Source organism: Fukomys damarensis, unplaced genomic scaffold (genome assembly GCF_012274545.1).
Source record: "Fukomys damarensis isolate Sample0158 unplaced genomic scaffold, DMR_v1.0_HiC HiC_scaffold_19, whole genome shotgun sequence".
NCBI lineage: Eukaryota > Metazoa > Chordata > Mammalia > Rodentia > Bathyergidae > Fukomys > Fukomys damarensis.
Genome location: NW_022900931.1, coordinates 39,553,794 through 39,563,597, shown reverse-complemented (window position 1 = coordinate 39,563,597; position 9,804 = coordinate 39,553,794). Strand labels below are relative to the sequence as shown.

The 9,804-nt window shown below is 36.6% G+C and overlaps 1 pseudogene; it reads left to right on the top strand.

Moving 5' to 3' along the window:
• The first annotated feature begins 6,869 nt into the window (after positions 1 to 6,869).
• LOC117286898 lies at positions 6,870 to 7,842 on the top strand (annotated as a pseudogene).
• The last annotated feature ends 1,962 nt before the right edge of the window (positions 7,843 to 9,804 follow it).

The window sequence follows — 9,804 nt, the reverse complement described above, 5'->3', positions numbered from 1 at the left end:
ATATGTTTCAAAAAACAGACAAGGGGATTAACTATTCATATTAATAGATGTTTTTTACAGTCAAAAAGATTCACATTTTATTGTGCTCTAATTAAAATAATCTTTTTCTTTTTGGTACTGGAGATCAAACTCAGGACCTTGCACTTGTGAGGTAGGTGGTGGCACCACTGAGCTAAATCCCCAGCCCTTAAAATAATCTATTATTAACTATTAAAAAAGCTTTTTCAAATATGGGGTCCCCAAGTAACAATAACAAAGACATAATTATAACTTATAGCATTTCTAGGGGAAACAGCATAAAAGTCACTTCTGAAAAAAAAATCTCTGAAGTATAGCTCTCCACGTCTAGGGCTTTAGCATTTTTACATCTTTTAAAAATATGCAATTTCTGTACATATAATGGGTAATTATTTAATTCAATAATCTGTCACTTTTACATATAATAAATATTTATCCAGAGGAAAAAGGCAAACAGGTCACTTGTGTTCTACTAAATGCCATTTAATTTGTTCTCCCATAATTTCAGTAAAGAAAATGCATCTAGAATTCTTCGGATACTGGACTTATAGCAAGATTTTTCTACTTTTCTTTAAATGTCAATTTAATGGAACCATTCTTGGTTAGCTCCCCCTGCCAAAAAAAACCAAAAAACAAAAAACAACCCTAAAATAATTTAGATTATGTACTGCTAAACACATTAAAATTCAATTAAAGATAAAATAAAGCTTAAGAAAAGCTCTAGCAGCAACAGTGATATTTCTAAAGATTAGGGGGAAAACAAGAAGCCTAATAACTTTCTCAATTTCAGTGCTTTTAGCTGAACATTAAATCAATCAGAGAAGATAAAATGAGCACATGATAACTAGCAAGAAAAGGACTAGAAAAAACCACAAAGTACATGCTACATGCAGAATAGGTAAATACTGCTTTCTGAACATTTTTGTTTAAACTATATACATTGGGCCGGGGATTTAGCTCAGCAGTTGGGTGGCCTGCCTTGCAAGCGCAAGGACCGGAGTTTGATCCCCGGTACCAAACAAACAAACAAAACAAACCCAATAAACTATATACATTAACAAAGTATGTAATATATCTCATAAATAATGTATATTGATATATACACATATGCTTACCTACATACAATATATCACATTTGCACATGAGTGTTAGACTACAATATGAAATATATTTTAGTATGGATTAAGGTAAAAAAATACTTTGAAAGCCACTACTGTCAATGGGTGAATGTCTCCTAACCCTTTATGTTTTTGTTTTTGTTTTTTTGAGCAGGGTCTCATATAGTTCAGGCTGCCCTTGAACTCACTTTGTAGACCAAGCTGGCCTTGAACTCTTGGTCCTCCTGTCTTGGCCTCCTGAATGCTGGAATGATAGACATTCTGCACCATGCCTGGCTACTTCCTAACCCTTTAAAATCCACAGCCTTAGCCCAGCGTGGGGGCATGGTGGCACATGCCTATGATCTTAGCACTTGGGAGGGCCACATCTTTTGTATAAGCTTAGTGGCCAAACCTCAGATGAGTTAAATATATCACTTAAACCTCAATTGAGAAGTTCAGCCTATTGCGTTAGGAGTCGATGATTTAATTTTCTACATAGGCAACATGTAAATTAACAAGAGCAATATTGGAAAATCAATTACAGAACAAATACACATTTTTTTATTATAGCAGAGAGTGACAATTAAGCAAAACAGGTTGCTTCACATTCAAAAGAACTGTTACAAGTTTCATCCAGAAACCTCAAGAGCATGAGGAGGGATAAAACCCTTAGGGCATGCATTTGGAGTTCTTTAAAAAAAAACATACAATTTAAATAAGTTCAGTTGTTAGTTCTTGAGACCACAGGAGATTAGAAATACATTATTACAGGAAAAAACAATGATGTTATACAAATACTGCTAGTAGTATAAAAGAAACGAGAAGTGACCTAGGGGCTAGGGTTGAAAACAGAAAAATTATATATATAAAGTACAACTACAAAGTGTTCTAAGACCCTTCAGCAACAGTAAATCCTTGTGTACAGTAATATTTACAGCTTTTTCTAATAAATTATCTTCAGAATTGCAAACTGGAATAAATGATAATAAAAACAACAGCTACATGCATAAAGCACTTGAATAGTCACTTTGGCTCCAAAGCCCATGCTTTTAGACACTACTCTTCTGCTTCTCAATAAAAATTTATGGTCAGGACATTAAATTCAAAAAACATTTCAGAAAATAAAGATGTAAGTGATTTTGACTTTCTAACATGAAATGAATGCTTATGTTCCCCCCAAATTCAGATGTTGAAACTTAATGCTCAGTGGGTGGTACTTGGCATCCTTGGGAGCTGAAGGCAAAGCCCTGTGTATGGGAGGCAGATAAGATGCAGGCAGAATAAGGCTGTTGAGTGACAGTCTCCCCAGAGAAAATTCTGTTTGAACAGCCACTTATGCATGAAATTACCTTCATAAGAGCTAAGAAACCCAAGGAAGAGACCACAATACTTCATCATGGCAAAATAATAAGAAAAGAAGCACGGAATAAGGCAGGAAGGAAAGGCACCCATGTCATAACTCACAACCACAAGCATCACAGCACTATAGACACACTTCCCCTGTTTAGGGGAGAAAGAGGGAATTAAGTATTGGCCCTAGACTTGGAACCCAGTACCAGGATGACCACCGTGAAACTCAACACTGGTCAAAGCCCCTTAGTCCTGGGTGCCAGGGCAGTGTCCTTGGGTGGAGCATCTGAACAATGCTAGCCTGGGCCCAAGGAACTGCTCCTAGCACATCTTCCCAGTCTTGCGCAGCACAGCTTGGGAAAAGACTCCATTTGCTGGGCATCAAGACAGGGAAATGAGTGCAGGACTTTGCCTTGGAGTTCAGTGCTAAGCCAGAGAAATTCACCAGTGGATCACAAGATCCCTGTCCCCAGACCAGTGCCTGTGGACAGAGCCTGCTGCCAAGTGGAGACCTAAGGCTCCAGTGGAAAAGAACTGTTTTCTAGCCATCATCAACTGCAGCTGACTGCAGTGGTCTCAGGCCATTAGTACACCAGTGTAACAGGCAGGCCATAGCAACATGGCCTCAATCCTGCCTCTGTGCTGCCCTCAGCAGGCTCTTAGCAGGCTATGTGGGCCTTGGGTGCAATCCAGCCTCGTGGTGTTGGTGCACAAGACTGCTCCCCTCATCTCTCCCCCAAATCCAGGCAGCACAACATAGAGAATCACTGTACACTAGGAGGAAGAAGAGGGAGAGGCACCAAGATGTTGCTTAGAACTTAGGGCTGGTCATTTCAAGTGCCACACAGAATTCTGCAAAGCTGAATACAGGCCAGAGACTATAGATGAAGCATTTGGGCCAGACTCAGCCATAGACAGGGACTTGCAGGGATGAACTAACCTTTTTAGGCACTCCCCTAGCCCAGCCTGAGCAATACAGCACCTTCAGATTTGGTACAAACTTGGGCATGGGCTTCCCCTAGAGCAGAAACTGACCACACACCAACAGTGGACCTAAGGCAAACTTGGACTTAGGGTGCCATCTAGGGGTTAAACAGCGCCAGTGACCACAGACCCAGGGAAGAGCAGTCTGCTTAGAAGTCATTCTTCCTTCCTGGAATGACAGGCACACACACACAAAAAGCAAATTACCCAAACTGGATACCTAATCCTTGAGTGTGCAGTTGTCAGGGATGCCAACAGATATCACAACTCTCAGAGACCCTTGAACCCTCCTAAAGGATGCAGTGAGGTGCCAGAAACTGAGCAATGTATGAATTCTCAAACAAATAATTTAATGTTTTTGGAAAACTTAAGGAAATTTTTAAAAAGAGAAATAATTCAGCATTTTTTAAAATTTTATGAAAACAAAATTTCATAATAAGAGTAACAATATTAGGCCGCAGATCATCTTCAAAGTAAAGACAAACCAAAAAGATTCATACAAAAAAGAAACAGTAACAAAAATCTCTGTTCAATGAATTAAGAAAACTAGCAATATAAATGAAACCAATTACACACATACAAAATATTTTTAAAACATAAAAGTAGTAATTTGGGAAAGTAAACTTTTTCCTATTTCCTATGTATCTGTCTTCTATTTTGCGTATATATATATAAACATATATTATATACCCATATCTATCCCTCTCATATATATACATTTACATGGAGATAGGTTTATATTTCTAGAGATAGGTATATCTCTTTCATATATATATATATATGTGTGTGTGTGTGTGTGTGTAAATAGGTACATATCGAGCTATATAGATATATGAAGTGTTTCTCATATGAGAAACATGCAATGTTTGAGATTACATGTTTTACTGCACTTAACCTTATGCTCTCAAGTTGCATTCATTTACCTACAAATGCCACTGTGTATAAATATTATTTTCCTTACCCTGTTACCTTACATTCCTCCGTTGATGAACGTACACGCTGTTTCCATGATCTAGCTATTATCAATTTTGCTGGTATAAACATGGGTACGCATTGATCCCTGTAATATGATGATTTTTAACTCCTTTGGGAGTTAAAAGAAGGTGGACATCTGAGTCAAGTGGAATTTGTATAGTTAGTTTCTTTGGGAGTTTCTATGCTGATTTCCATAGTACTTGTAGTAGCTTACATTCTCAACAAGGTAGAAGAGCTATTCTTTCCCCACAACCTCACCAGCATTTGTCATTATTAGATTTTGTGATGCTAACTCTTCTTTCTTGGGTATGATGGTATCTCAGTGAGGTTTCAGTTTGCATTTCTCTGATGGCCAGCAATGATGAGCATTTTTCCATGTATTTATTGGCCATTTTACTTCATCTGAAATGCATCTTTTCATTTCAGTTGCCCATTTTTAATTGGATCTTTTATTTGTGGGCACCTAATTTTTTTGAGATTTTTATATTCTTGATGTTAGTCCTCTGTCTGAGGAATAGCTAACAAAACTTTTTCCCATTCTGTAGGTTGTCTCTTCATTCTGTTGGCTGTTTCTTTTGCTGTGCAGGAGCTTCTTAATTTGATATAATCCTATTTCTTGGTTCTCCATGTTATTTCTTGTGTCATTGGGGTTCTGTTCAGAAAAGTCCTCCCCTACACCTATGTTCTCAAGAGTTGTACCTTTTGTCTTCCAGTCGATTGTTTGATATTTACATCATTGATCCATTTTGATGTTTAGCACATGGTGAGATATATGGGTCTAGCCTCAAACTTCTTTACATGGATATCTCCTTTTCCAAGCACCATTTATTAAAGAGTCTTTCTTTTTCCCTGGTGTATGTTTTGGCCCCTTTGTCAAAGATCAAACAGCTGTATATGTCTAGGGTTGTTTCTGCTTCTTTATTCTGTTCCATGATTCATATGCTTATTTTTGTGCCAGTACCATGCTGTTTTAATCACTATGGCTTTATAAATGTGATACCACTTGTTTTGATTTTGTTACCCAGGATTACTTTTGCTATTCTGGGTCTCTTCTGATTATTTTAAGCTTGTTCTCCCAGACATGTGAGAAATGACTTTGATATTTTGATTGAGATTGCATAAAATCTACATATGAGTTTTGGAATTATCGCAATTTTGATTATGTTGGTTCTCCCCATCCAAGAACAGGGGATATCTTCCCCCCCCCATTAAGTGTATTGGTACATTTAAAGCAAACAATACAGTTACATTTATCATTGGAATCTTGCACCTTTACATGATATATCTTGGTTCTTGTTATTTCCCCATATCCCTGCCCCCCCTTCACCCTTCACTATTTACAAAGACTTTGTTTCCATTTTTTTCATATTTTTTTCTTTTTATTTCCTTTCCCGCTTCCTATTTCCCCTTTAGCCATTTTCTTCCTATTTCATGCTCTCAGTTATACCATTTGAACCTTAATTTACATTTTCAGTTTTTCACACCAGAGAAACTATTCGGTATTTACTCATGTGTCCTATTTGAATTAAGAGTATAGCCTCAATGTGCATCCATTTAGCTATAAATACTTCTAGTTTCTCATTCTTTATAGCTGAGAAAGTATAATTTTTTTTTTTTTTTGTACTGGGAATTGAACTCAGGTCCTTGTGTTTTCAAGACAGGTGTTGAAACCAATGCACTCAATCCCAGCCCTTATTTTTCCATTTTCTGATGTTCCCTTGACTTCCTTTTTCAGTCTGATGTAATTTTCATTGTAGAGTTCTTTCACTTCTTTAGTTAGGTTAATTCGTTAAGTATTTAACTGCTTTTTGATGCTATTGTGAATAGTATTATTTTCCTAATTTCTTTTTCAGTGATTTCATTATTAGTGTATATGAATGATATTGATTTATTTATTTGGTATTTTGCTATACTGGTGAATCTGCTTATCAATTTTAGAAGTCTTTTGATATTTTGAGGGTTCTTGCAAGGAAAAGAACCATACCTTCTGCAAATGATATTTTGACTTTATCCTTTCCTATACATATCCCAGTTTTGTCTTTCTCTTTCCTAGTTTCTCTGGCTAATGTTTTGAGGACTCTGTTGAACAGGAGTGGTAATAATGGACATTCTTGTCTTGTTCCTGATTTTAGCGGAAATGCTTTCAGTTGTTCCCCATTTAATATGATGTTGGCAGTAGGTTGATCATAAGTGGCTTTTATTGTTGAGATAAAGACCTGGTACACCTATTTTCACACATATATATTTATATATAAAATATATATTTATATAAATATTTATATTTACATATATCACATTATATATTATAAATTTTATATTATATATTATTATAACATATATTTATAATATAAAATTATATATCATTATATATATTCCATTCATTCAAAGGTTTGATTCAACTCTGATATTTGACTTTTTTGTATGGTTGACCTATTTGTGGTAGTGTGGTACTGAGATTTCCTGCTATAATTGTATTGATATTTATCAGATCTTTTAAGTCCATTAGAATCTGTTTTATTATGTTGGGTAGACCATGGTTTGGTATATGTTTGCAAATGTTATTGCTTCCTGTTGAATATTTCCATTAAACAATATGTAATGTCCTCTTTTGTCTTTTGGTCAGCTTCAGCCTAAAATCTACTTTGTCTGAAAATAGAATAGCTACTCCTGCTTATTTTTGTGTTCTTGTTGTATGGAATATTGTTTTCCATTCTTTGATTTTTTAGTGTTTGAGTTTCACCTTGTATTAAATGTGTGTCTTGTATAGAGCATACTGTTGGATTTTGTTTCTTGATGGACTTTGATAATCTATGTATTTTCTTGGTGAGTTAAGTCCAGCTACATTGTTAAGTTGCAATTGCACCTTTCAGCCGGAACTGCTATCTTCCAGTAATTTGCCAAAATGATGAACACAATGGGAGAGAGGAGGGGAACCCAGCACAAGTCCTCTAGGCCTTTTAGAAATTATGGGGTTGTTCCTTTGGCCACATACATGCGAATCTACAAAAAGGGTGATATTGTAGACATCAAAGGAACGGGTACTGTTCAAAAGGAAAGCCACACAAATAATGCCGTGGCAAAACCGGAAGAGTCTACGGTGTTACCCAGCATACTGCTGGCATTGTTGTAAACAAGCAAGTCAAGGGCAAGATACTTGCCAAGAGGATTAATGTGCATATTGAGCATATTAAACACTCAATGAGTCGAGACAGCTTCCTGAAACGTGTCAAGGAAAATGATCAGAAAAAGGAGGAAGCCAAAGAGAAAGGGACCTGGGTTCAGCTGAAGCACCAGCCGGCCCCACCCAGAGCAGCACACGGTGAGAACCAGTGGGAAGGAGCCCGAGTTGTTGGAACCTGTTCCCTATGGATTCACGGCCGAAGTTGGGGATGCAGCTCTGCCATGCAGCACCTAAATAGCAGCTGAGTGCCCTAAGCCCTACTTAAAAGTTTTTAAAAAATCATCCTGTGTTGTAAGGATGGTTTTCTTAATCGAACAGGTGTGTGCTTTTACCTCAGAGGAACAAATATTTGAAGCAGATTCTAATTATGCCCAGTTAATTGTGTCAGGTCTTTACTCTTCAGGGTTTTTCTCGCTGAAAGATGTGAGGTGTTGTGCAGATGTGTACCCAAATGGCCAGATATTTATGAAATATTCATATTGGCTTGAAGATCCTCTACAGCACCTTGGGGACAAGATGTATCAAATAAATGGAAGTCAGTATATGGCATTTCAGTTAAATTGTTTAAACCACCCTTAAAATGTTGCAATTGATAGGTTCTGACATATCTTTCATTGTTATTAATTTACTATTGCAGTTTTCCTTTCTTCCCCTTCTACTTACTATCCCTACCTGGTGTATTAATTTTATTGGACCATTTAGCATTGTTAGCTTGTTACCTTTTAGGATATCCTTGAGAATTTTTGGGTGTGTTGGGTTGGTGGTCATGGATTTTAAGGTTTTCTTTATCATGGAGGTATCATATCTATCAATTTTGAAAGATAATTTTGCAGGATATAATAGACTGGGTTGGAAGCTGCTTTCTTTAGGAGCTTGAAATATGTCATTCCATGCTCTTCTGCGTTGAGAAATCTGTTGTAATTCTGGTAGGTTTTCCTTTATAGGTGATTCACTGCTTTTCTCTAGCAGCATTTAGGATTCTGTTCTTATGTGGCACTTCTGGCATGGAGTGTTTTGGGTTTTGTTTTGTTTTTCCTGATCATGCCTATTCAGGGTTCTATATGCTTGAATTATTTATTAAATTCCTTTTCCACGTCTGGGAATCTTTCTGCTACTATTTGTGTAATCAGATATTTTAGGCACTTTGTATCTCAGTGTTCTTTATTTATTCATTTCCTCAATTTACTACATACTGTTCTTTTACTTCATGTTAAAAGACTCCATGCAGTATTTCTTATAGGCCAGTTCTTATGTATTTTGAGTTGTAATGTCTCTTTTTCCTTGTCCGATTTAAAAGAAAAATACATAAAGTAAGAATGGTAACAGGCATACAATATAAAAATATTCAATATTGGGCTGGGTATTTGGCTCAGTGGTTCCAGGCTCTCCATCCTTAGGGTAAGTAGCACTTATACTCAGAGTGGGCCATCCTGAATCTCAACATCACACACTTAATCCCAGCCTCACCCTAGAACCAGCTACCTCTGAAAACCCCATCTATGACTGCATAAGGCTTTGAGGGGACATCTAGATACAAAAACTATAACATGTATCAATAAATTTCATAACCTAGATGAAAGATATGATGCCTAGAAACACACAAGTTACCCAGACTGACTAAAAACTAAAATAGTATGACTATACAACTAATGTAGAGTTTGAGTCAGCAATCAAAAATATGTCAAAAAGCAGAAGCCTGGGATCAAATGGCTTCACTGGTGAATTCAAAGGAATATAAAGAAGAATTAACATCAATTTTTCTCAAATTACTTTAAAAGATTTAAGAGGAAACACTTCCTAATTTAGTTCATGAGGCCACTATTATCCTGATAGCAAAGTGAGGTAAAGTATATTAGGTTTTCTGGCAAAAAATACATGAGAAAACTAACTTAAAAGAGGAAGATTCATTTTTGCTCATTGTTTCAGAGGTTTCAGTCCATGATTACTTGGCTTCACTATTTCTGGGACAGGGCTGAAGCAGAACATTATTGTGGGGAGTGTACAGTGAAGTAATGATGCTTACTTCATGACATTTGGGGATGAGAGGAGCAAGATAGGCAGAAAAAGGAAGAGGCTGAGGATAAGATGTAGCCCCCAAAGTCACATCCCATGACCTATTCCCTTCAACATAGCCCCACCTCTTAAATTTCCATTGTCTTCCAATATTATCATGATATTATGAATATATCGATGGAG